At 39.1% G+C, this 25,106-nt stretch overlaps 1 long non-coding RNA gene across 12 annotated transcripts in view; it reads left to right on the top strand.

Annotated features, from left to right (window-relative positions):
* Positions 1 to 25,106, top strand: part of Gm2824 — a 51,880-nt gene that overhangs the window by 14,038 nt on the left and 12,736 nt on the right. For 6 of the 12 annotated variants that reach the window (XR_875063.3, XR_003951495.1, XR_003951492.1 and 3 more), the window contains one exon: positions 7,590 to 14,148. This is a non-coding gene — a long non-coding RNA (predicted gene 2824). Of the gene's footprint in view, positions 1 to 7,589; positions 14,149 to 25,106 lie in introns of those variants that run through there. The other 6 variants (XR_003951499.1, XR_875061.2, XR_003951494.1 and 3 more) reach the window with 6 other exon arrangements.

The following is a 25,106-nucleotide window of genomic DNA, read 5'->3' as shown; positions in this document are numbered from 1 at the left end:
ATTTCCAGAGTGGTTGTACAAGCTCGCAATCCTACCAACAATGGAGGAGTGTTCCTCTTTCTCCACATCCTTGCCAGCATCTGCTGTCACCTGAGTTTTTTATCTTAACCATTCTGACTGGTGTGAGGTGGAATCTCAGGATTGCTTTGATTTGCATTTCCCTGATGATTAAGAATGCTGAACATTTTTTCAGGTGCTTCTCAGCCATTCGGTATTCCTCAGGTGAGAATTCTTTGTTTAGCTCTGAGCCCCATTTTTTAATGGGGTTATTTGATTTTCTGGGGTCCAGCTTTTTGAGCTCTTTGTATATATTGGATATTAGTCCCCTATCTGATTTAAGATAGGTAAAGATCCTTTCCCAATCTGTTGGTGGCCTTTTTGTGTTATTGATGGTATCTTTTGCCTTACAGAAGCCTTGCAATTTTGTGAGGACCCATTTGTCTATTCTCGATCTTACAGTACAAGCCATTGCTGTTCTATTCAGGAATTTTTCCTCTTCAAAACTTTAGCTTCTTAAAAGACAAAGAAGGGGGAAATTATATCCCTGTGCATATTATTTAGTGCATTCCTGCGCACATTATTTAAATCATACTTTTATTTTAGAATTTTGAAATTTGGATGTCACAGAACTTAATAAATGCCTTGTAGTATCTTAAAAGGATCTACTTATTGGCATATGGTTTGATCCTGAACAGCTACCTTATTAGGAAAGGGAAAAGCATAGGTTCTCTCCACAGAACGCTGCAGAAGCATGATGGCTAATTCATGTGACAAGACAGGTGAGTTTGCTCAGTGCCCTTACTGTAGTGACTAGGAAGCTGAATTGGGTACATGTTTTCGGCCCATCCTTGCTTGCCATTTTTTTCAGTTTGGACAAGCAAAGCTGGCTTGCTTCAAGCTTTTTAACCTTATGGTAAAAAAGAACATCAAAGACTGTGGAATCTGACTTAGAAAGATTAGTCATAAGAAAGAATTATAATGATTCTTCCTTTTCCTTCAATATAACCATTATTCTAACTCAATCTTGGACTGGTCTAGTAATAAGTCCAATATTAGAGATTCCTATTGAAGATAGCTAAAAATCTTAATTACCTAGCAAGTTAATTTGGAGTACAGCCTCCACTTCCAGATAATCTCTGGTCTTTTTGCTAATTCTCAAAGCCAGCTCCCCCACACCTGGAGGCCAGAGCCTGAGCTTGATTGTTGCTAATTTGCAACTGAATAAAGTACCTGGGCTTCCACAAAGAAGCTGTTGCTTTTCACTGTCCCACCTTTGTTTCTCAAGCAGGCCAGCAATGCCCTCAGCCCGACTACAGCAGATGTAAAACCTCGCCTCCAACAAGGCAGGTGGCAGTTATTAATTTTCATCAATAAGAATTCTAAGTACATATTGTGCCTTTGGTCTGATTTGGGAATAAGGTGTGCTATGAGGGCTGGTTAGTCAATGACGGCAACCAGATCCGGAATCATACCAATCTAAGACATGGGTACATTCCAAAAGGTCGTGGCTGTTGATAATTCACCACAGAGCCATCTTTGTGTGAAATATTACACAAACTAGCTGCATGTAGCCTCCTATGACGGAATTGGATGGTTTGAGAAGATCTGAGATCCTAAGGCAGGCACGGCCACCAGCCACCATATTTCCCAGGCAGGACTATGGAGCATAAATAAATTTTATGCCTCTGTCCGGGTATTTTTATTATATAATCAGGGAGGAATTGTAGCCTCCCTTAGCCCTGAAGTAGGCTGATCCAGACTTTGATCTTGCTGCCACTGAGAAGGAAATTACCTAAGGATGGAGCCTTCCGACCTAGATGGCTCTTTTGTTCTGCCACCTGCCACTGCTCTCTCCAAGACACTGCTACATGCTGAGAAGCCCCTGAGATATTCCGGAAGAACATCCTATTCTGCACATCACCTACAGGCTGGCTCCAGACACCAAGAATGGACTGGTGGGGGATGGGCCTTCCCCTTTTATAAGTAGACTCTCATAGTAAACTGGAGGACCTTGAACAGAATCCTGTCTTGGCTCCATTAACCTCTCCCCGTCTAAGTCTCTTTCAGTCCCAGCCTGCCTCCCTGGTGTACCTGGTCCTTGTAGTCTCAGGCCAGCATACAACACAGCAAGATCTAACTTATTCTAAACAACAATATCTCTTCACTATACTATACAACCTATAAAGTTAGGGAAAAAATGGATACTATATATAAGTACATATACATGTATGTTTACACACCAACACTCACTCACACACACACATTCGAATACTTCGCTATCCAATTACTGATCTCATTAGAGTCATCCTGGATCATTTCTAACATTTTTTTTTTAATGTTCCAAGGATCAAACACAAGGCCTCGCAAAGTACATGTCTTATATGTTCTTTGGAAAGATACCTGCTTCAGTAAAATGCCATTGCTAATAGGTGCTGGTCCAAACAATTAAGTTACATGATATCTATCACAGGCTACGTCACCAAACTGGAGCTAGCTTACCACTGTGGAAGTCAGCAGGCAGCTTCTAGCAAGAAATTGAATCATTTCCTGGCACTTGGATTTAGTTTTGAAGCAGACATTTAAGTATCATTCTTCTATACAAAAGAGATTATCTTGAAACTATTGACCTCTGATGTGTTTTGCTCCAAATGAATGGAGAAATTTCAGTGTCCTCCAGTCAGAAGGAACATTTAGTGATGGCTAATGGGAAGTTGAAACTGAGACATCAGAAGGAAAGCAACAAGGGCCATTCTGTGGAGGGATGGAAGAAACCCCTGGGCGTGGGCAAAGCAGGACATCCTTGAGTTTCACTGCCTTTTGCCTCCATGTGACCTGTGCTTTACAATCACTGTGGTAGAATTTGAGCTTAGCTTGTTCTTGCTTCTCTAATTCACATACTCAAGAACGGCCAAAGCGATAGACTTGACCACTGGGAAAACTGGGAGTGTACATCCACGTGTGTTCTGTGCTCAGAGTGGTCTGTTTCTCATTCCCCTGTGAAAGAGTAGTAAACTCAGTGCTCCAAGGTATGCTAATCATAAAACAGATAGTGACATTCCTCCACCCACCCACTTCCTGAGTTCAAGGAGTATTCATTCAAAGAAAGTCACCCTGACCATTACCGGAAGCTGCAATGCAAATGTGCTATTGTTAGGGGCTCTTAGAAACTGTCTTGAGAGTTAACAATTACCAGGTATTCCTTGTGACACCTGTGACTTTGTACTTCCTTGTGACTCTTACCTGGTATTTTTGGTATTTTCCAACAACGCCCTTCCCACCTCCTTGAGTTGTGGTTTTTCTCCTTTAAATACCCCTTTACTCATCTACTCGGGGCGCCACAGTCCTCTACCCCTGCGTGGTGTATGACCGTGGGCCCGAGAGCGCTCTTGAATAAAAATCCTCTTGCAATTTGCAACAAGACCGTTTTCTCGTTGGTGATTTTGGGGTGTCGCCTCTCCTGAGTCAGAACGTGGGGGAGTCCTCACGTTGTGGGTCTTTCACCTGCAAGGAGTGGGTTTCCATATTAAAGTGGCTTGCTCGTGTGTTGACCCCAACTACTATCTTATGTCCAAACTACTATCCAAACCATCTTTAGATGATACTAGGCTTTTTTAAAAAAAAGTATATTGACAGGAATTCTGTCTTTTCAGTTCTTTGTCATGCAGGTTCTTTGTTGCTGTCATGGTGTTGCTCCCATAGAAAGGTCTGTGAATATTCTCCATCCCTATTCTCTCTCTTCATCCTGTCAGTTGCCAGATTGCTGCTTTTGTGCTTGAGAAGCTGATCTAATCCTATTTACTAATTTTACTTTTGTTTCCTGTGCTTTGGGGGGTATTATGAATTTTTCAACCTTGAGATCTGCTTGTTGATACCGAATGAATATGGCATTGAGATTATTAACCTCTCCTTTCTGACTCTTATAACCATAAACTCTAAAGTTCCATCCTACTAACACTAACAATTTGGCCAGTCATAAATTTCCTTTTTAGTGATTGAATACTGTATTTTATTTTATTAATTAATTTTTTATATTCCATATTTTATTCCCCCCATCCACCCTCTGACAGTTCCACATCCCATACCACCTACCCACCCACCTGTCTCCATGTGGATGTCCCCACCCCCCACCCCACCTGACCTCTAAACTCCCTGGGGTTTCCAGTCTCTTGAAGATTAGATGCATCATCTCTGAATGAACACAGACCCGGAAGCTTCTTTCAGCCTTCCCTAGTTCAATAACAGGAATGAGCTGCTTCTGTCCATTTGTTGGGTGCAAATAAATCTCAGAAAATAGAAAAATATGCAGAGAAAGAGAGTAAACAGAAAATTAAATATTGAAGGCAGTGAGATGTCTTGAGGTGAAAATTCTCTATCAATTTGATAATTATTGATAGCCCTTTGCAGGGCATGTTTTATCATTTACATTTGTACTCTTTGGAAAAGCTTCCATTTTGTATTGAAATGTTTTTTTTTCCCCATAGATTTTGAACATATACTGTTTCCACAGTTCCCAAATCCTTTCCCCTCCTTCCCCTCTTTACCCACCCAACTTCATGACGCCTCTCACTGTCTATGCTCTTTAAAACAACAACAACAACAACAACATAAGTAAGATAAAATCCAACCAACGAATGAACCAACCAATCAACCAATCCCAATAAGTCAAATATACCAAGCCAAGCCAAAAGGAAACAACAAAGCACACAAAATACATGGAGCCTGCATTGTGTTGGGTAGCTACTGGGCATGGAGCCTGCCCTGCAGTATGACTGATATACCCATGTCATTCTGCTGGGGAAAACTGATAGTGTCTTTCCAGAAGATATAAATTGCAAATAGCTTCTAGGTTAGGGGGTGGGACTTTCTATCCATTTCCTCCTCTCTGTGCTAAGATTTTGTTTTGTTTGAACCTGTGCGGGTGTTTTGCACACTGTCACCAATCTCTGTGAGTTCATAGGTCCATTAGCCTATAGTGTCTGGAGGATATTCTTTTCTTGGAGTCATGTACCATGGCTGACTTTTCAAAATATTATGGAAGCAGCTAACTTTTTTTTTTTTTTACATTGAATTTAAGGCCCATTCAGTAAGATGGAACCTATTCCTCATAATGCTAACGTGGCCAAGAACCTGAGACTAGATAGGTCATGAGACTAGGAAAAAAAAACCCTATTACCATTATTCTGCTAATGGAACATAACAATAAAATGACCCTAATGGCATACTGTTATACCTAAACATCAGTGCCCTACACAGTCCTCAACAGAAAAGCATCTTTTTACCAGCAGATGGAAAGTAACACAGAGACCCACACTGGACAATGTGCAGAGAATGAGGACCTTTGGAGCTCTTGGCGCTAAATGGGATGCCATTATCAAAGTCATTCCCTCAAGGCCCCGGGATGTATGCGAAAAAGGAAGCAGAAAGATTGTCATTTTCCATCTCTTATTCACACTATTTTTTGGCAAAAATTTTAACTTAAACATAAAATTTCAATCTACATCCCTCTGTGTACATAGTAGATTGTGATTCCCAGCATGGTCTGTAATGGTCCCCTGAGAATCTATTGGCTCTTCTCTAAGTTATTTAACACATTATTTTCCTGATAGGCACTGAAATATTTCTAGATTTTAATATGATATATAAAGTTGGGGCAGGTCCCTTCCCATAGCTGTTTTTGAATATGTTTACTGACTAATTATTTAGGCTGCTTTTTTCAATCATGTACTCTGATTAAAGCCAAGAACATTAACATTTTGACATGTTGCCAAACTTCTGGTAATAGCTTGGTAGACTCCTTTTTTTGCCAGCCCTTTGCCAGTAGTAGATTTCATAGAGTTTATGTTTCATTTTGAAGATTTATTTTCTTGCTTTCAGTCATGTGCTTATGTGTATTTGTGTGGGATATGTGCGTGTGAGTGCAGATGCCTTCAGAGTCTAGAAGCGTTCAGTGAGGGTCCTGAGAGCTCATCTGTAGTCTTCTGTAAGATCAGGACACATGCTTTCCTGCTTTCCTCCTTTCCTCTAGCCCCAGATTTTATAAAATTCGAAGAAAGTTTCCTGATTGCATAAGCTATTATGTTCTCTGCTGTCTGTATTATCAGGCCATATGTCTTTGTACTGGGCGCTTGTATTGTAGTTGCTCATAAAGGTAAGATTTCATTGGTGATTACTTTGCAATTTTATTCTCTCTCCAAACAGAACTTTCTTAGCATTGACAAAAATTTGGCATTTTTAGTAGAGGATAGATACTAGCTTCCCTGTTACCACTGATGGATAGAGGGTTTTTTGTTTGTTTGTTTGTTTGTTTGTTTGAGTTACATCAGGATGCTTGGCTAACAACTCTTCTAAAATATGCCATTTCCTTCTAAAGTTGATTTCTTCTTTTACCCTTGCCCTGAGATGGCTTTGTTAAATTCCAGTCCTTCAAATATAAAAACATCATGTACCTTTTTATTGTCTTTATATCTCTAATTTTCAATTTATTTATATAAAGAATATAAACTGAATGGATAAGGCAGAAAGGCAGCTTAGAAAAAAACCCTAAGCGGTTCTCAATCTTTCTAATGAGAAAAATTGTGACCCTTTAGTATAGTTACTCATCTTATGGTACCTCCCCAGCTGAAAAAATAATTCATTGCTACTTCATAACTGTAACTTTATAACTGTAATTTTGCTACTGTTAAGAATTGTAACGTGTCCCCAAAGAGGTCTCAAACTACAGTTTGAGAACTGCTGCCCTAAGTGGCAGAAAACTTCCTGAACACAGACTTAGTGGTTAGCTCCATGTCTTCAAAGACTGTGTCACATATAAAGATTTATTCCTGTGGGGATCCATTTACCCATCTATCCTACTGCCTATATAGCATGGCCACCATCTTCTGTCCTATCTTCTGATTGCACTAGAAAGATTTACCTACCATTAAACTGAACTGTGTTCCAAGGAGTTGGATTGATCAGGGACATGTTATATCTCAGTGGACCACTGAAGATATCCTAAGAGTATTGATTTCGCAGTACCTGCTCTTGGTTCCGTGGCTGCAGCCATCTGGCACACACTAGTTCTACTCCTGTATAAGAGGCTTAATCATACAATGCTTTTAAACTAATTCTCTCTCATTTTCTCACTAATGTGAGTTATTTCAGGTCACAGAATCTTTGTAAATGATCTTGGTATTCCCCACACTCTCATTTTGTTGGAAGATTTATTTAGGATCCAAAAGCTACTGAATGAATTAACTTTTAAGTATGACTCATGCTTCCAGGGAAGAAAGCAGATATATCAAACGTATAATAAAATCCTAAGCTTTTTCTTATTTTATTGCTTCCACATTAATTCAGACTACTTTTATTCTCAAACACCTCAAAGCTTTCCAAGCAACATTGTAAAACTGAGTGGTTAACCTGGCCTGAGATTCTTCGCTGCATAGATCTGTTTCACCTCTAACGAATTTAGCGCTGTTCTGGGCACTTTGTCTCTACTGAGCCGCGATGTCCTTATGACTTTTATCTTGGGAATGCTCTGGTTCTTTGATTACAGTATCACTCTACTCCTGATGCTTTTTACAAGACTTAGATTCTTTCCCCCTTAGGAGACAATTCTACACGAGATACGACTACATGGAGTGTCTCCTACTCCCTCTGGACATCATGAAAAAGTCTTGTCTACATACAGAACCCATAAGCAGTCTAGACTCATTTCCAAGGCAAGAGGGTTCAGATGACCTCGGTATGTTTATGCCATAGTTTCTGAATTATAATTTTTCAATATAAGTTTTATTTTGAGACCAAAACGGTGGAATGAAATTGCTTGACCTGTCCGTCTTTCCCTGGGAAGGCACCCTGAGTATACATCCATCCAATAAACAAGCCTGCCAAGCCTGAGCCAGCTGTCTCCTTCCCCAGCTTTAAGAACACACATGGTATGCACTCCCTGATAAGTGGATACTAGCCCAGAAGCTCAGAATACAATTTGCAAAACACATGAAACTCAAGAAGAACAAAGACCAAAGTGTGGATACTTCTACCCTTCTTAGAAGGGGGAACATAACACCCATGGGAGGAGTTACAGAGACAAAGTATGGAGAGGAGACTGAAGAAATGACCATCCAGAGATTGCCCCACTTGGGGATCCATCCCATATACAATCACCAAACCCAGATGCTATTGCAGATGCCAACAAGTGCTTGCTGACAGGAGCCTGATATAGCTGTCTCCTGAGAGACTCTGCCAGTGCCTGACAAATACAGAAGTGGATGCTCACAGTTATCCATTGGACTGAGCATAGAGTCTCCAATGAATGAGCTACAGAAAGGACTTAAGGAGCTGAAGGAGTTTGCAGACCCATAGGAAGAACAACAATATGAACTAACCAGTACCCCCCAGAGCTCCCAGGGACTAAACCACCAACAAAAAAGCATACATGGTGGGTCTCACGGCTCCAGCTGCATATGTAGCAGAGGATGGCCTAATTAGTCACTAGTGGGAGGAGAGGCCCTTGGTCCTGTGAAGGCTCTATGCCCAGTGTCGGGGAATGCCAGGGCGAAGAAGCAGGAGTGGGTGGGTTGGTGAGCAGGGAGAGGGGGAAGGGACAGGGGGAGGGTGTTTTTAGGAGGGAAACCCATGAACCAGGATAACATTTGAAATGTAAATAAAGAAACTATCCAACAACAACAACAACAACAACAACAACAACAATAATAATAATAATAATAATAAACAGAGAAAGATTGGAGGAAGGCTCGATCTAATTCAGGGTCGAAATGACTGGCAAAGTTCTGGTAAAGTACAATTTTCAAAGTTGTTGAGATTATAGAATATAAGAGTCATGAGTAGCAGCCCTCCAATCCCTCCTAGATTTCCACTCAGAAAAATAAAGTCCTCACTGGAATCTGGGTCTTAGCACTGTCTATCAATCCACTCTGCCTTAGAAGAGTGGGCACCTTTGGCTTAACTCTGGCTTCAGAGACCAGAATCAAGATTCTGAAGAAAAGGTAGACTCCAAATGGTAGTTGAAAGTGCATACTTATTATGCTAACTGATAGTCTGCTTAAGTTCATTTTGAATGGGCTTACTAGCAGTGATTCACATAAAATTGTAGTCACAAGTGTTCCCCCAACCACCCTCCAATGGAAAACACTGTGTCAAGACTGAAACACTCCAACGCAATGGCTGCTGTTTGAGGTGCTGATGTCACCTGACTGGGAGGGTTGTGACAGGTAGCACAGGTAGGTCTCACTGGTAGCCATGGACTGGAGCTGTTACAAGCCAAGGAGGACATGGGGAAAGCTGTACCTGTTCATAGCTCTATGGCGATAACTGAACTATGTATATATTTATTTTTTTATTTCCTATTTTAATTAGATCTTTGAGAATCTTGCACAATGTATTTGGTCGTATTTAGTCTTCCCTCAACTCCCTCCAGATCCAGATCCATCCTTCATCCTAAGCAAGTTAATTTTGTATCATTTCAAAAACACAACAAAAAACAAACAAACAAAAATAAAATAAACATCAAGTACAGTTTGTGCTGTTAATACACTTGGATATGCAACCTTCATTCAAGTATGATCAACATAACAGGGGCCACTCCCTTAAAGAAAACAGATTCTCTTTCTCTTAGAAGCTATAAGTTGCCAATTGCTCCTCTTCTAGGTGAGGGAATCACACCCACCTCTCCTTTCTATGCTGAAATTTTCTCTGGCTTGAGCTTGAAGGGTCTTGAGCATGCTATCACAACTGCTCCAACATGAGTTCATATGTTAAACTGCCTTGCAACGTCCAGAAAAAACTCCTCCCTACATGTCATCTGTCACCTCTGACTCTTAAAATCTTATTGTCTCTTTTTCTATGTTGGTTCCTGAACCCTGGGAAGAAGCTAGTTATTAATGCTTTAAGAGTTGTATTTATATTGGCATTCAGGAATGTGGATATTAAAAAATATAAAGAAGGTTGGATTTATTTTTCTCTTTACCCACTGAGGGCACAGCATCCATTGAAATATTCATATATGTAATAATTTCTTGAGGTTGGTAACAGTTGTGAATTGAAGGCTCACTTTTTATCTTGAATATTTGGCCAAAACTGATATAATAACTCATGAATCCAACCAACCAAAAATCTATTATTTAGGGAAGATGCAAAGGAATAAAATTAATAAGAGAAAATTTGCTGTTGAATAAAATGCCATATTTTTAAAACTGTGTAATAAGTCCTTTGGCCTGTGTCAAGAGTTCTCAAATGTAATCATTCATTCATTGCAAAACCCTGAGATTCTTTTACAGAGATCATGATGGCAACACTAATGATGAAAGCCAGTCAAATACTTGGATTCAAATTTTAGCAAACCAAACAGTTATGAAAGCCACAAAGTCTTGGCATATGGATGCACATATAGTATTTCAACAATATACACTGATGACCATATAAGCACCACTCCTGGCTGTTACAGAGCTTACATATTTTTTACCAGGGACAGGCCTTGCTCTTACATTCAGTAAATTTATCATCATGGAGCTCAGACAGCCACACATATATGGAGCACACAAGGTTAAATATTGTGTGATTAATGCGCAGTGAATCCTGCTGTCTGTCAGAAAGGAAGACTTTGCAATAGCATACAATGTAAAGATGACTTTTAAATGAGATTCTAAACAAAATCATAAAGGTCGGGTGACTCCAGTGACATATTTCGAATGACTGTGGCAGATTATAATAATTTTGCCCCTTTCACTCAGCCTTCTAATTACTAAATCAGATTATGTTTTCCTTTTAAACGAAGCTTGAATTTATCCATTTGTTTTCTTGTCTTTTTTCTCCTGGTCTGAGATATCATTTTCTTACTGAGCAACTGAGAGTCCCTCCCTCCATTATTGTAGTACCCATTCTGAAGAGAAGGAGAGGAGTGAGAGATTGGCAGGAAAGGGAGTAGGATATAAATAATGTTTATTTTGTTCATTTTCTGAACTAAGCAACTGTATTGTGAAGGTTGCTATGGCAAGGTGTAGCAGAAAATCTCTAGGATGTGCAGATAGCTTCAAGATCCTGAGAGCCGACTCCAGCCTGCACCCAGGAAAAAGTCAGGAACTTTTCAACACAGACATAGGAAATGAAATCTGGCATGCCGAGTTGACTTCAGAATAGACTCATCAACAGGTGAGTTCCCTGCTGAAAATGGAGTCAGGCTCAAGTCTTGATTCCAATTATGAGAGAGTCTGAGCAGAGAAGCCAGTTAAGCCCTGTGTAGACTTCTGATCCAAGTAAACTGTGAGACAATAGCCATGTGTAAGGACACTGAATTTATTTCTGTGATTTGTTAGGAGGCAATGGAAACAGGTTCACTGTTTCCCAGGCATCTGTGTGGTCCTGAGCTCTGTCAATGGGATGTGTGTAGAAGAGACATGTACCATCTCCTGTCTTGCACACAATACTATTGCTAGATTCTGCCAAGAATTTCCCCACCGGCTTAGCCAGATTTCAGGCAGAGATTTCAAGTGCTCTAGAAGACAGTGGGGCCAGAAGATGGAAGTAACCTTGGCAGATGATCATCGTGTAGGAAGCTGACCCTGAATAACCACCAAACGACTTATTTATTGAATTATGTCACTTACGAGTTTGGTGACTTCTTGGTTAGTTGTCTAATAAAGTCTAATATTTAGCCCATGCAGACAGCAATGTTGCAGAGTGTGTAACTAATATCTGACAGCGGGACCAGTGCTTAAGCTGGAAAGAAATCAGAGGGTGGAAGGGCAAGACAATCACACAACTTTTGTGATGTCTTAAGGGGATGGGATTTAGGAAATTAAGAACTACTCTTACTCTGATAATGAGCCATTCAGCCACAAATCATGAAAAATTGCCTTCTCTGGCTGCTATGAAGCACTGCTCTTTGGAAGCCATTGCTGAGCACTTGTGTGTTTACTCACGCCCTTTCAGATATGCACCTGTTATTTCTGCCACAAGTTCTGAAACAGCATGAAGTTCACCTGGGCCATTCACTAGGTTAATGTGGTTCGTATCATCTTACTAATCTTTAAATAGGACAAGGGTTGGCTTTTCCAGACTCACCAAAGCTTAATGTTGTAAAACCAGCTATTTGTATGCATAGAAAGGGCAGCATCTCTTTTTAACCATTTGGTTTCCTTATTCACTGGATAAAATATATCTACGCAGTAAAAAAAATCCATTATACACTAAAAGAGACCAAATAAACCTTTTAAAACATATTAGGCAGTATTGTTGAAGGATATGGATTTTAATATATGTCTCTTAGCACTGGTAGGATGCTGTTTCCACACAGAATTGAAAGGATTATTCCTTATCCATGTCATAATTCCCACATCATTTGTGTTTTAAAAGAATCCTTCTAAAACCTTTTCATCTCCTTGGCAATTGAGAAAGTAATTTCCATGGGAGTTCAGACTCCCAACACCATCACCATTATAGCATCTCATGACAGCACTTAGTCTGAGTTAGTGGTTATATATTTTGATGAATCAATGCTATTTTCTTAGTAGCAAAGTTTTTTTTAAACATAATTTGATAATTCATGACTATAATGTTATTAAAAATGAGGATATCTGTTCTAAGTGGAAATGATGGATTGTTTTTAAATAAAAAATACATGGCCAATTTAAAACCAGAACAAGCAGAATAAAGTCCAAAGTTATGAAGTTAAGAGAAGATTTATTAACTTTAGTAAGTTCCATAAATTTTATCTCATTAACACCAGTAAATTCAGTCAGTTGCAAAAATCGTATAAACCAAAGCTCCATTGAAGGAATGATTACATGAATAAGTAAGATACTTACATTGTATCAATTCTCTGTATGCCTAACATTTTCATCATATCTCCAAATACCTAGTATTTTATTCACTTTGTCTACCTCAAAAAACATGCAGATTGATATTGGATATGATATAACTTCATCATTCAGAAATAACAAATTTTTAAGGATATTTCTTCCAGCTCAGCTCTTTTGATCGTCACATTTCATAGTTGATCTCTGATTTATATAACATTTTTTTTGCATTAAAGAATTGGTAGAATAGGTCATTGCAAGGTTCCTTTCATTGACGGAATTAGACATATAATTAGTACTTCAGAGTTACTGATAAGTCGAAAATATGAGATAATGTGATAGAGACTGTGTGATAGTGGTTTTAATGAGAAAATTTCCCCATAGGCCCACATGATTGAATAACTAGCCTGCATCTGGTGGTGCTGTTTAGGGAGTTGTATGCAATCTGGGGAAGGTGTAGACTTGCTGGAAGAAGTAGTCACCAGGGAGTGCTTTGAATGTTTATAGCCCAAGCCAATTTCCAGTTCTCTGTTTCCAGGTGTGCTGAAGAAATGTGATCAGTTAGCTTCCGACTTCAGCCACCTGCTGCCATGCTCTCTCTCCAGTTACGGCTTCTCTCTACAGACCCATTGACATAGAATAGTTCTTCCTGTTGCACATTGCTCTACTCTTTGTATTTTATCACAATAACAGGGAAGGGACCAAGACAAGTTCATTTGGTTTTCACTTAAGACTCACATGTACGTAAAGAGCTATGAAACTTTGTGACCCTGAGAATTGTTTTCACTTACAACTAAAATTTAAAGATTGTCCATTGTCTTCAGAATTCAGAGTGTGGCATTTAAATTACCTCAGGTAGAATACTGAATTGTTATTTTGTGACACACAAGACCTTTATAAAAGGAGACGTGACCAAGCCTACCAAAGAATAGCAAAAATGGGAGAAAATTATTCTATAGTTAACTGACAACGTATTTGTCACAGAGAAGTGCATGCTATATACATTTATACATAAAACATAAATTCGGGGGCTGGAGAATTGACTCAGCTGCTATGAGCAGCTGTCATTCTTAGAGAGAACCTGAGCTGATCCCAGTGCTCACATGATGCGTCACAACTGTCTATAACTCCAGTTGCAGGCGATCTGATACTCTTTTTTTGACCTTCATGGGTAGTAGGCATACATGAGCTACACATGTATATATGCAAGCAAACACAAATGCACATTAAATGCTAAGTTGAATTTAAAAATTAAAAAAAAAGTATTTCTATGCCTTGTTGGATTTCAAAGTAACTGATGTGAAATAAGTCTTAATATAAACATGGAAATAAAGTATTTTGTGGCTAAGAAGGCTTTTCTGTTGTGGATATTTATTTCATTTGAACTAAACACTGCTAATTTTCATAAGTTCATTCCCCTTCCTCAATTTGATCAGTATTTGTTATGTAGTCCATGTGCTATCCACACAGGTGCAATAGGAACAATGTGCAGGTGTTTTGAGCACATTTGGCGATGCAGTGATATCACCAACAAACAGTGATAGATTAAGAATATCCTTGGCTCTTTGGGGATATAATAGAGGAGCTTGTTTAAGACGAGGGTCTTGGGAGAGCTTTTTAGAAAAGGAAGGTTGAAGTCATCACATATGACTGATGTTGGGATGGAATTTAGGAGATTTCAGGCAGAGGTTGAAGTACAAGTTAAACTCAGGTAACATAACTATTTACGTTTAAAACACAAAAGATGCCAAATAGGTGGTACTAGTCCTGTGGAACAGAGAAAATAGATCAGAAATGGAGCCAAGGATTCCAAACCCTGCCAATGAATATAAAAGACCCCAATCTTCCTTCTTACAAACTAATGACACCAATAGCATCTTTGATGGTCAGTAGCTAATAAAAAGAGAATTGGAAGAGAGTAAGTACTGAACACTTTTTCAGAAGTGAAGGCTAAAGGATGCTGTCTTTGTTAGGGTTTTAACAGACACCATGCTATGTCAGACACCATGAATAAGGCAAAATAGTATAAGGACAACATTTAATTGTGAGTGGAGTACAGGTTCAGAGGTTCAGTCCATTATCGAGGGGGAGCATGGAAGCCTCTAGGCAGGCATGGTGCAGCAGGAGCTGAGAGTTCTACATCTTCATCTGAAGGATGCTGGCAGAATACTGGCTTCCAGGCAGTTAGACAAGGCCAGGGCCTAGCAAACACATAAGTAGATGCTCACAGTCAACTATTGGATGGATCACAGGGGCCCCAATGGAGGAGCTAGAGAAAGTATCCAAGGAGCTAAAGAGATCTGCAACCCTGTAGGTGGAACAACATTATGAACTAACCAGTACCCTGGAGCTCTTGACTCTAGCTGCATATGTATCAAAAGATGGCCTAGTCGGCCATCACTGGAAAGAGAGGCCCATTGGACCCGCAAACTTTATATGCTCCAGTACAGGGGAACACCAGGGCCAAAAAGGGGAATGGGTGGGTAGGGGATTGGCGGGGGGGGGGGTATGGGGGACTTTTGGGATAGCATTGGAAATGTAATTGAGGAAAATACGTAATAAAAAAATATTAAAAAAAAAAGATCTTAAAGCCCACACCCACAGTGAGATACATACTCCAACAGGGCCATACCTTCTAATAGTGCCACTTCCTGGGCCGAGCATATACAAATCCTCACAGATGGCATGAATCATTGTTTAAGAAATGTTCTACACATGCCTGAGTAGCAAAGAGCAGTAGGTGGCTTGAACAAGCAGAGCTCAGCACATCACAGGCATGTCAAATGCTGTTCACACCACCATGTAGTATCATGGTGTTCAAATCTGAAGCAGGTTAACTTTTGGCTTATCAAGATAATGCATCATATTAAATTAATACCAATGGCTTTGTTACTGGGTTTATACAATGCTTTATTTTTGTTACATTGTTTCTATAGCTTCTCAAGTCCTCTGAGTTAAGATGTTCATACCTAGTTTCCCTTAAAATGAGTTTTTAAATTTTTAGGTAGCTTACAAAATAATAGAGTTCATTATGTTATTTTCACACATCTGCCACATTGAGCACACTTAACCTCATATTTTCCCCCTCTTGAAAGTTCTCTATCCCTCTTCAAGTACTTCATTCTTCTTTCATGCCAATTTTATTAATATTTTAATATCTCTTGCTTCCTTAATATCTCTTGCTTCTCTTTCATGGGACACAAATTAACATCTAGAATATATAAAGAATTATCAAAATTGAAAAAGATAGCAGATAAGAAAGTGGAATAATTAATTGAAAAGATAGTTCTCAAAATGAAGAAATAAAGAACAAACAAATATTTCCAAAAATGTTTTCTATCTTTAGTCATCAGGAAAATTCTAATTATATCAGTTTTTCTTCATTATTGTGATAAAATACAAAGCAAAGAATAAGGGGAAAAGGATTAATTTTGGATAATACTTTGGCAAGGACAGTGTGAGAATGATGAATACCTTCATTGGGAAGCAGAGATGAATGCTTTTGCTCTGATCACGTTGTAACTCTCATTCCCCTTAAGACTCTATGAGATGTGGTTATCCCCAATCAGTGTGAGTCTTCCCTACTCAGATAAACCTTTCTGGAGCCTTCCTATTGTCATACTATGTATTTCCATGGTGATTCTAAATTCAGTCAAGTCGACAATGAAGATTTATCATCACACCTTTATTCCTTTGTTAACCCAAACCCATCATTTTAAAACAAAACATTCTACCTGCAGTCCATGAAGACATATTCTCATCTCACAGTGCAAAATGTTTCATAAACTTCATAAACATGGGTTCTATAAGACTCCAAAGTTGTAACAATATTAACACTGTTCAAAAGTTTAAGTGTAGTGTATACAATGAGATTCAGGCAAACTCTTAACTTATTAAAAAAAACATATATATGTAAGAAACAGAGTTCCAATAGTCAATGGCCAAGAGTAAGCATTCTAATTGCAAAATAATTGAATGAATAATATATAATATTTTATATATATATGTATATATATATATTAGATTAAAAAAAGACCAATACTCAACAAAGCAAATGCCAAGTCCTACAGCTCCACATCTGGCTTATATGACAACATCTGAAGTTCATGATGAAATCATCTGGGTTCCAAAGGCCTTGGATAGTCCCAGCCCTCCATCTCTGCAGTTTGAACCCTCTATGTTGGGCCAAATACACTTCATTACTGCAGATTATCACAATCCTGGCATACCCAAAACCCTTGGAGAATTAACTTTGTCTTTACCTTCCTAACTTAGTGCAATAGCCTCTCAGGGCACCATTGAAAGGAACTTGACCCTACTACAATTCTATGGTCTCTGGCTTTCTAGAAGTGGGGAGCAAACCTCTATCAACTCTCACTTGGGCATATTTAATGCTTGCACAACCAGTCCTTCCCGGACAACACCTTAGCTGCTGGCTGCATGTAACCTAGTCCTGTTCTATCAATACCATAGTGGTCTCTGTGTACTGCAGTTGCTGAATTTGAAGAAATATTCTCTAGGGGGAAAACCCACTTTCTTAGTTATTTTCAAGCATGGAAACTCTTAAGAGACATTTTCAAGGCAGAGCCTCTCCTTTAAGTGTACTTATTTGGAGCCCTTGTTAGGTGAAGCCTTCATCAAGACAGCTTTCCTATAATCCCAGAACTGAAGATGGTCATCTTCAGAGATGGTAAGTTCTTTATCAATTACACCATTTTCTTTCCCCCAGCCTTTTGTGCAATTTTAAGTCAATCACATTCTTTTATTTATCAAGCCGTAATTTTTATATTTTTCCTTCCATCTCTGACCTGTGGGTGGGTGGGGTTCTCTCTGAGGCAAGGGCATAGTGAAGAACCCTGGGAGGGTGGACTGGGAAGGGGGAGCAACATTGGAATATAAATAAATAAAACAATTCAAATTTTTATTTACCAAACAGTTTTTATTTTTATGCTCAACTTGATGGGTTTCTCTCACTGTAGACCAGAGTATGAACAGTGAAGAGTAACCATTCTACAGCCTGAATGCTATCCTGTCTTGAAATTTCTTCCAACAAATTAGTTCATAGTTTTTAAATTCATCACAGAATAGGATGAAACCAGACACAGTCCTAGAATATGACAGGACTAGTGTTTTGCCCAGGTCCATATGGTTCTTCTCCCTCTGAAACCTCATGATCTCTACTGCTAACATCTATTTGTGCACAAGTATTCTCCAAATCTCTTACCAGAATGGCCAACTACTCTCTGCCTCCAGCATTGTAGGGCTTCTTCTTTTTTATTTTTCTATTATTTATTTATTTATTTATTTATTTATTTATTTATTTATTGGCCTTCTGTATTTTCCCTGCAAACAGTTCCAAAGGCCTAAGAAGCATACTGTCAGAATTATTGAAAACGCATCGGTACTGACTTCCTCACTGTTGTCTTGCTCTGTGGCAAAATACCCGACAAGAGCAACTTGAGGAAGAGTTCGTTTTTCCTGAAATTTTGAGGGTACCGGAATGGGCGACAGCTGGTCTCAGTGTTCCTACTGATGGGGAGTAGAAAGAGTAATGCTTGTAATCAGCCTATTTATATTTTTACTCAGTTCAGGACCTCAGCTTCACGGGATGTTGAGCCCTACATTTAGGGTAGGTCTTTCCTCTCCAATTGAACACTTCTGGAATAACCCCCACTCAGAGGTGCATTTCTGTGGTAATTCTAAAGTAATCAATTAAACAATGAAAAACAACTGCCACAATATTCAACTCCTAGTTTTGTATTTATGAATAAATGAGAGTATAGTAAAAGTATTAAAAGCTAGCCTCCGGTGCATGCATTCCATATTGTTTAAAACGATATATTGAGAGAGGAAATGAGTTTATATTACTAAATAGAATGACAAGTTTTGAAATCATTTGTAGTTTGTTATATTAAGAATTCTTAAAATATAAAAGAAAACATTTTAAATCCCTTGAGAAAACTTTGAATGTTTTTCTACTTCTATTGTTACAATTAATTTTTCCTCTGCTGTCAAATGGCTAAAGTTTGAATTATTTAAACATTACTAGGTATCTTGCTTATCTAATGACTGAGAGATATGTAGAAATCCCTTATGACATTGATCAAAATTGTAAATATCTCCCTTTATAGAAATATTCGCTTGTACTGCTTTCTTTGTTTCTGCTGAAATTGGAATATGAAGCTTTGATATGAAAAAATATGTAGCATTGCTTAATCTGAACAAAAAAGATTCTTTTCAAATTTTAGTAAAATTATTTAATCGTGTAAAACCTTAAGACTTCTTTCATTTTTCTTCTCAACAACAAATTCTAACACTTTACTTTCTGTTTGCTCCTATTTTAAAGAGCCAATCCATATTTCTTTCTGTGTGCTATTAAACTTGATGTGGAATTTTTGTATTCTCATTCAAAGATTATAACAAAACTCATTGAAAAGTTTCAGGGTTAAATTCATAAGAGTCTTTTTACCTACTGCACACAAAGGACCTTGAATTATGTGACTGGTGGTATTTAATATGTGGAGAAACATCAGGAGTGCCCAGGCTCAAAGACTTCTAAGCACTGAGACAGAAGAGCTCTCAGAACAGGATGAATAAATGCCATCGGGATCTGTACTTTATGCTGTGGGCACAGGTGTTTAGTGGTCCATTTTGATAAAAAGCATGGTCAAAAAAACTCAAAGAGGACACTTGGCATTGCATCCCATTTTTTTTCTAACAAAGAGTCTTTGGGTTAAGAAGCATTCTGTGAAATTCTATGAGCTATTAGATAAGTACACTGGAGAATGATTGTTTGTGCAGAGTGTGGGGTCCTTTCCCTTGCGTCATGAATGTTTTGCTTTTTAGATGGAGTTGACTATTTAAAAGAGGAATAAGAGGAAGCGCAGTGTGAAAGCATATATATTAAAACACAGCTTCATCAACTATTGTCTTGTAGCTCTTGCTGATCATGCTCTAACTCAAAACAATCCTTCCCATTATGATAAAAGCTACACAAACGCACACTGACACTCCAGTGAACTCTCACCCTTTGTCGTCAAGGATCCATTATTAACATATGCCGTTATGTGTTAGATTGTTGAAGTAGGGTTCAGGATTAGAACAAGGTTCTGAGTACACATAGACGGTTGAGATGTAGGAGGAACAGAAGGCACTGCTGCCAAGGTGGTGCTCACTTCCCCGTGAATGTAGGTAAACAGCAAGTGGGGCAGCATAGCCACAGAGGAAAGAAACTTCCCCATGAGGACCAAAATGAAGCCTACCTGAGATTGGTGATGTAGACAGTGACAGCCAATCAGGACCTGCTACCTGGAGGACACCCTTGCTTGGAACCAATGGGAAGAGGGTAGAGGGTATAAAGGGCACGCCCTGAGACTTAGTGAACGAGCCTCCTGCTGTTTTCTCATCTGAGACATAGATTCTGCACCTTCTTACCCACTGGCCCCCAAGGGGGATGCTGGGCAGGACTGAGGGCTCAGGCAACATTGAGCAACACTTACTCTTTAAAAAGTAGATATGAACATAAATGACAAATCCTTTTATAAATCAAAGTAATGAATCCTCTGCCCAGTTTGATAACTTGCCTTAAAAGTTGCATCCCTGTAAAAGAACAGAGAATGGAGTGTGACTGGGGAATCTGAGTAAGCATACACGTGGGTGGGAATCAATGAACGTGCGAATCGATCTTGCCTCAAAGCTACCTTTCTATGTTTCGGGTCTACCTTGACAGTCATTTGTGGTGGTTGCTTGTTTATGCTGGAAGTCAGATTTCATGCTCAGCGATTGCCTCACGGTACCAAATTATAAACTGCATTGATTGGAACTAGATAAATGCTACTCAGAAATTTTCCCCGGTCATAAATTAGGTGTCAGTGTAAACCTTGGCGTTTGTTAATGCGTCCTGAGTGCATAACACTGACAGCAGCAGCAGCCTGGAGGCTTTGCTCCCTGGATCTTTCTGTGTACCTGTCGGCCATATTTTCTGCTATCAGATACGGTTGCCAAGGCAACCGCCTCCTCTGTACAGGCTCAGGGAAGCTGCTTCTTTTTGGAAATGGACTCTGGACTGGTTGCCAGATTTTTTGCTTCTTAAATTCAGGACTCTGGTGTCACGTACTTAACCATTTCATTGGTCTGAGGAAAAGAGAAACTGCAAAAATTTCATGATTTTTTTTTTTTTTTAAATTCTCAAGGGAAGCAGGGGCAATTATGGTAAAAATAACACACAGTCTTTTGTCATGACATACACCGGGCTGGTAATGAAGGAAATGAAAGAAGATTATTTTATTTCTTTAGTAATTAAAGGGGAGGGAGGCATTACTGATGTTTCCAAAAACAATTCAGAAGGGTCATGGTTTAAGTCTAATTCCCTTATTCTAACCGTCCACACAGGGAAAATCAATTTCCATGAATTAAAAAAACAAAACAAAACAAAACAAAACAATGGAATTGTAATAATTCTAATTTCTCTTAAAAAACAAAATTTTCCATTACAAAAGGAAAGAAGTCCCTTAGCTCGGTCTCATTAAAACCATCCATACAATCTGTATTCCTTAGTTGTTTGTTTTCCTGTCTTTATTTTTCTTAACTTCTACTCATATTAGACTTTAAAAATGAGAAGAAATTGTTCACCTTCTAGTCCATATTTTGGTGTTTGCTGCATATTCATTCATGAAACCATGCTTTCCAAGTTTGAGTTTTAGTGATTATAAATTCTTCGTATTTAAAAGAGGTCAGGTTATGAAATCAGCTTCTTGTTTCAACTTTTGTCCTTTAAGCCACTTAGAAGAAATATGGACATGTGGTACAGTGGACCATACCAGGAAACTTGGTAAGGTTGAGTCGGCCCGAGACCCTAGCACCCAGGCACCCACTTGAGACAGTAGATGTCTCTCTGCTCCCTACTCGATTTCTGTCCCAGAACTTGTGACCATGGTTCCCATGTAGGTCTCCATGCTAATGAGGTACCTAGAGGCCCTGAAGGATTAGCCAATAGACTTCCCTTCCCAGGCATTCCTTCTTGTAAAAGGTATTTAGTCTCTGCTGCACATTGAAGGGTTGGTATGTACCGATTTTTAACAATGAACAATCAATAAACAGTTTGAAACCAAGAACGGTCAGTTCCATTAAGAACCACCATGGGGAGCGTGGAGAAGACCTGTGCCTACAGAGCTGCAGCTTAAGTCTCTTGCAGAAGGCCCTCCTATGTTTCCAGACAAGGGCTGCTAAGCTAAGGACTTTCGAAAATGAGCTAAGTTGGAGTTCCCCCATTTCCCTGGCCCTGGGTTAATAATCATTACACGGTGACTCTGCGGGGGGCCCCCAACTCTGTTCTCAACTCCCCACGACTCAGTGGCTCCTGGATGTGTAGGTTTGGGAGCTCCTTTCCCCCAGGGTCCTCATCACAAGCCCAGGGACCCCTGAACCTCCGTTCCCAACTCCTCTCTGTTTTCCAGCAGCAACTGGATGCCTGGGAATCAGGGAACCCCATTTTTGGCCTCCCGAATCTTAGGCTGTGTTTTCCCACCCCATGAGCTGCACACTTAACAATAGCAGCACAGGCTAGGCAGAATGTGAGCCCACATGTAGCTTTAACTATGTTAGAATTCTTTAACGATGCTGAAGACATCAGTCGTGTTTTGTTGGGGATGCTGGCTATGGGAACTTGTACCTTCAAGAGACTTACTAGGAGAGATATTCTCAGAACCCCTACTGATTTGTTCTTTAGCATCAGAGGGATACAGATGCGAGGATATTGTTTTTCTATAGCTTTATATTCAATGAGTAAACACAGGGGTAATAATAGAAGCCACATCTTCCTACACGTTTATCAAACCATCTGCACATGTTTGAGACCTTTAAATTTGTTACCTTTCCTGTTATTAGGACAACATATATATTTTCCACATATTGGGACAAATTAAGCTAGAAACAAGTTATTTATATCACTATCTAAGGGGATATTTCCTAATTATAGGATATGTATGGTGGTTAGGGTCAAACTCATGGTAGCTGGAGCTTGTAGGACTGAATGTTATATGTTGGTTTGTTGTGAAGCAGAGAGCTTGTGGCTATACCCTCTATACCCCACCTCTTTGGTCTTAGGTCTGCTAGCTAGAATATACAAAAACATATCAACTTTCATAGACAGTGTTGCCAGAGGGGGGGGGGTCAATGTTCATACACTCCTAAGCCTGTAGGAGTATATTTCGTATTTAAACTACAGCAGCAGGTCCAGGTCTGTCCAAGATGTTTTAAAGACTTACAGCTGATCCTGTCTTCTCCCCACAGATGTTGGAGTTGCATACGGTTTTCCTACCTACTTCTTAGGTCTCCCCATCACTCTTCTAAATATCACAGGTGTCCTCTTCCTGCCCCTAGCAACTCTCTTGTATAACCTATTCCATTTTGACTTCTGTATCTTAGGGGCTTAAAGTGATGCAGCAAGTGTTTACTTTCTCAGGTTAACTACTCTCTACACAGCAGTGCTGCTTTGCAGATAGATCTTGGCCATGTTCCAGTTTCTCGGTGAACCTATTTAGCAAGGGAGCCATGGAGAACTGACTTGTTTTTTTAATTTTTTTCTTTTTTACGAGAGTCTGGATATTGTACAGCTTCACTTACTTTCAATTCCTGTATTCAGATCACTCTGTTTCCTTAATCTATTTCAGGATGACAGCCACATTTTGAGAAGCCTTCTCACTCTGCTGATTCACACTGAGCCTGTAGGAAGCCAAACAAAGAGTGCGAATTCAAATACAATTCAAGAACACTTCAGCATTATTTCTCAAGACATTTCCAATGTAAAACCATTGAGACTTTCCTTGTGGACTACTTGTACTACAGTTCCTCCTCTTTTGTTCTATACAAGCAATTAAAAACATAGACATAACTATTCACATACATCTGAGGTTTATTTTCCTTGAAAGATTCATTTAATCACCCATAGCAGCCATTCGTTGTACTTCTTAACACACTGAAATTTCATAAGAATGACACAATATTTATATCAGCTCTATTGATAAAAATGAATAGTTATAGCTGAGGGACATTTACAAAGAATCAATGTTTAGGTTAATCAACCATTACGTTTAAATAGTTCATTAAATCAGTTATAGATCCTCAAAGTTATGTTGGCTGTCATAGTATGTTTCTCCATCCTCTGTATAGCAGTTTTCAAATGTATTGTAAAATAGAAAGAATACGCATTTCCCTCTTCTACAGAGTGACAGTCACAGGATATAAAATGTGTTTGCCTCTTGTGGATGTAATGAAGGTAACAGAGATGGAGTGCTTTGTGAATATGTCAAACTATTGCATATTATCTTGATGCTGTTGGCCAGTGTAAATATTTCAGTCCACTGTTGATAAGACATTGAATTATTTTTTTTTCCTATTACACTATTCTTTGTTACATTGTCTCCTATTGTCCTGTTTGGGTTTTTATAAGATCTCTTATTCTTGAAAGATTTTGGAATGCAATTCTTAACCACTTGGACAAGAGATCATCCAATGTTATCCATTTCCTCACAGGATATGAAAACCCATTCAGGGATCCTTCATGAGTCTAATCAGGAAAAAGCGCCAGGAAAAGTTTACTATATCAGTTACAATCTTTTCCAGGAACAATTACATTCTGCTTGGCAAGCTCATTGACAATTGTCAATCATTGACGGCAGACATTGTTGGTTGATTTCTCTATTGTGTCAGTCCTATTTCAATGAGATGATCCTCCGAGGACTCAATCTGAGTACTCCTACCTTTTGCACCTCTCTGCAGTATTCATTCCTATGCATTTGCATGTTTTTTTATTTGAATGAAGGTATAGATATGTGTTCAGGTGTGCATGCATGTATATAGGCTAGAGGTTTTATCAAGCATTCTGTAATTGATCTGCATGTTATTGCTTGAGCCAGGGCTTCTAACTGAACATGGAGACCCTGATCAGCTAGTCTATCTAACCAGTTTCCCCTTCATGTTGGTCTACACCTACAGAGCTCGGGGGTGACCAGGGAGCAGAGCTGTGAGGGTTGCTAGCTCTCTTACTTTTGCACTGGTTCTGGGGTCTGCACTCCAATGCAGCAAGGGGGTTTAGCTGCAGAGTCCTCCCTAAGCTACTTAATAGCAACACTGTCACTGCTGGGTTCTATTAAAATGGTGTTCCACCAGAAAAGCAAATGCAAAATAAAACATTATTTCAGCTGAATACTGCTATAAACTGTTTAATCAAAACAATTCTCCAAATATCAGAAGGAAGTTGATTTGACTGAAATAGTTTTATTCTATAACTACCATGGGAGAGGAAATATT

Source organism: Mus musculus, chromosome 15 (genome assembly GCF_000001635.26).
Source record: "Mus musculus strain C57BL/6J chromosome 15, GRCm38.p6 C57BL/6J".
Lineage (NCBI taxonomy): Eukaryota > Metazoa > Chordata > Mammalia > Rodentia > Muridae > Mus > Mus musculus.
The sequence above is the reverse complement of the archived record's forward strand: the minus strand, read 5'-3'. Positions and strand labels throughout refer to the sequence as shown.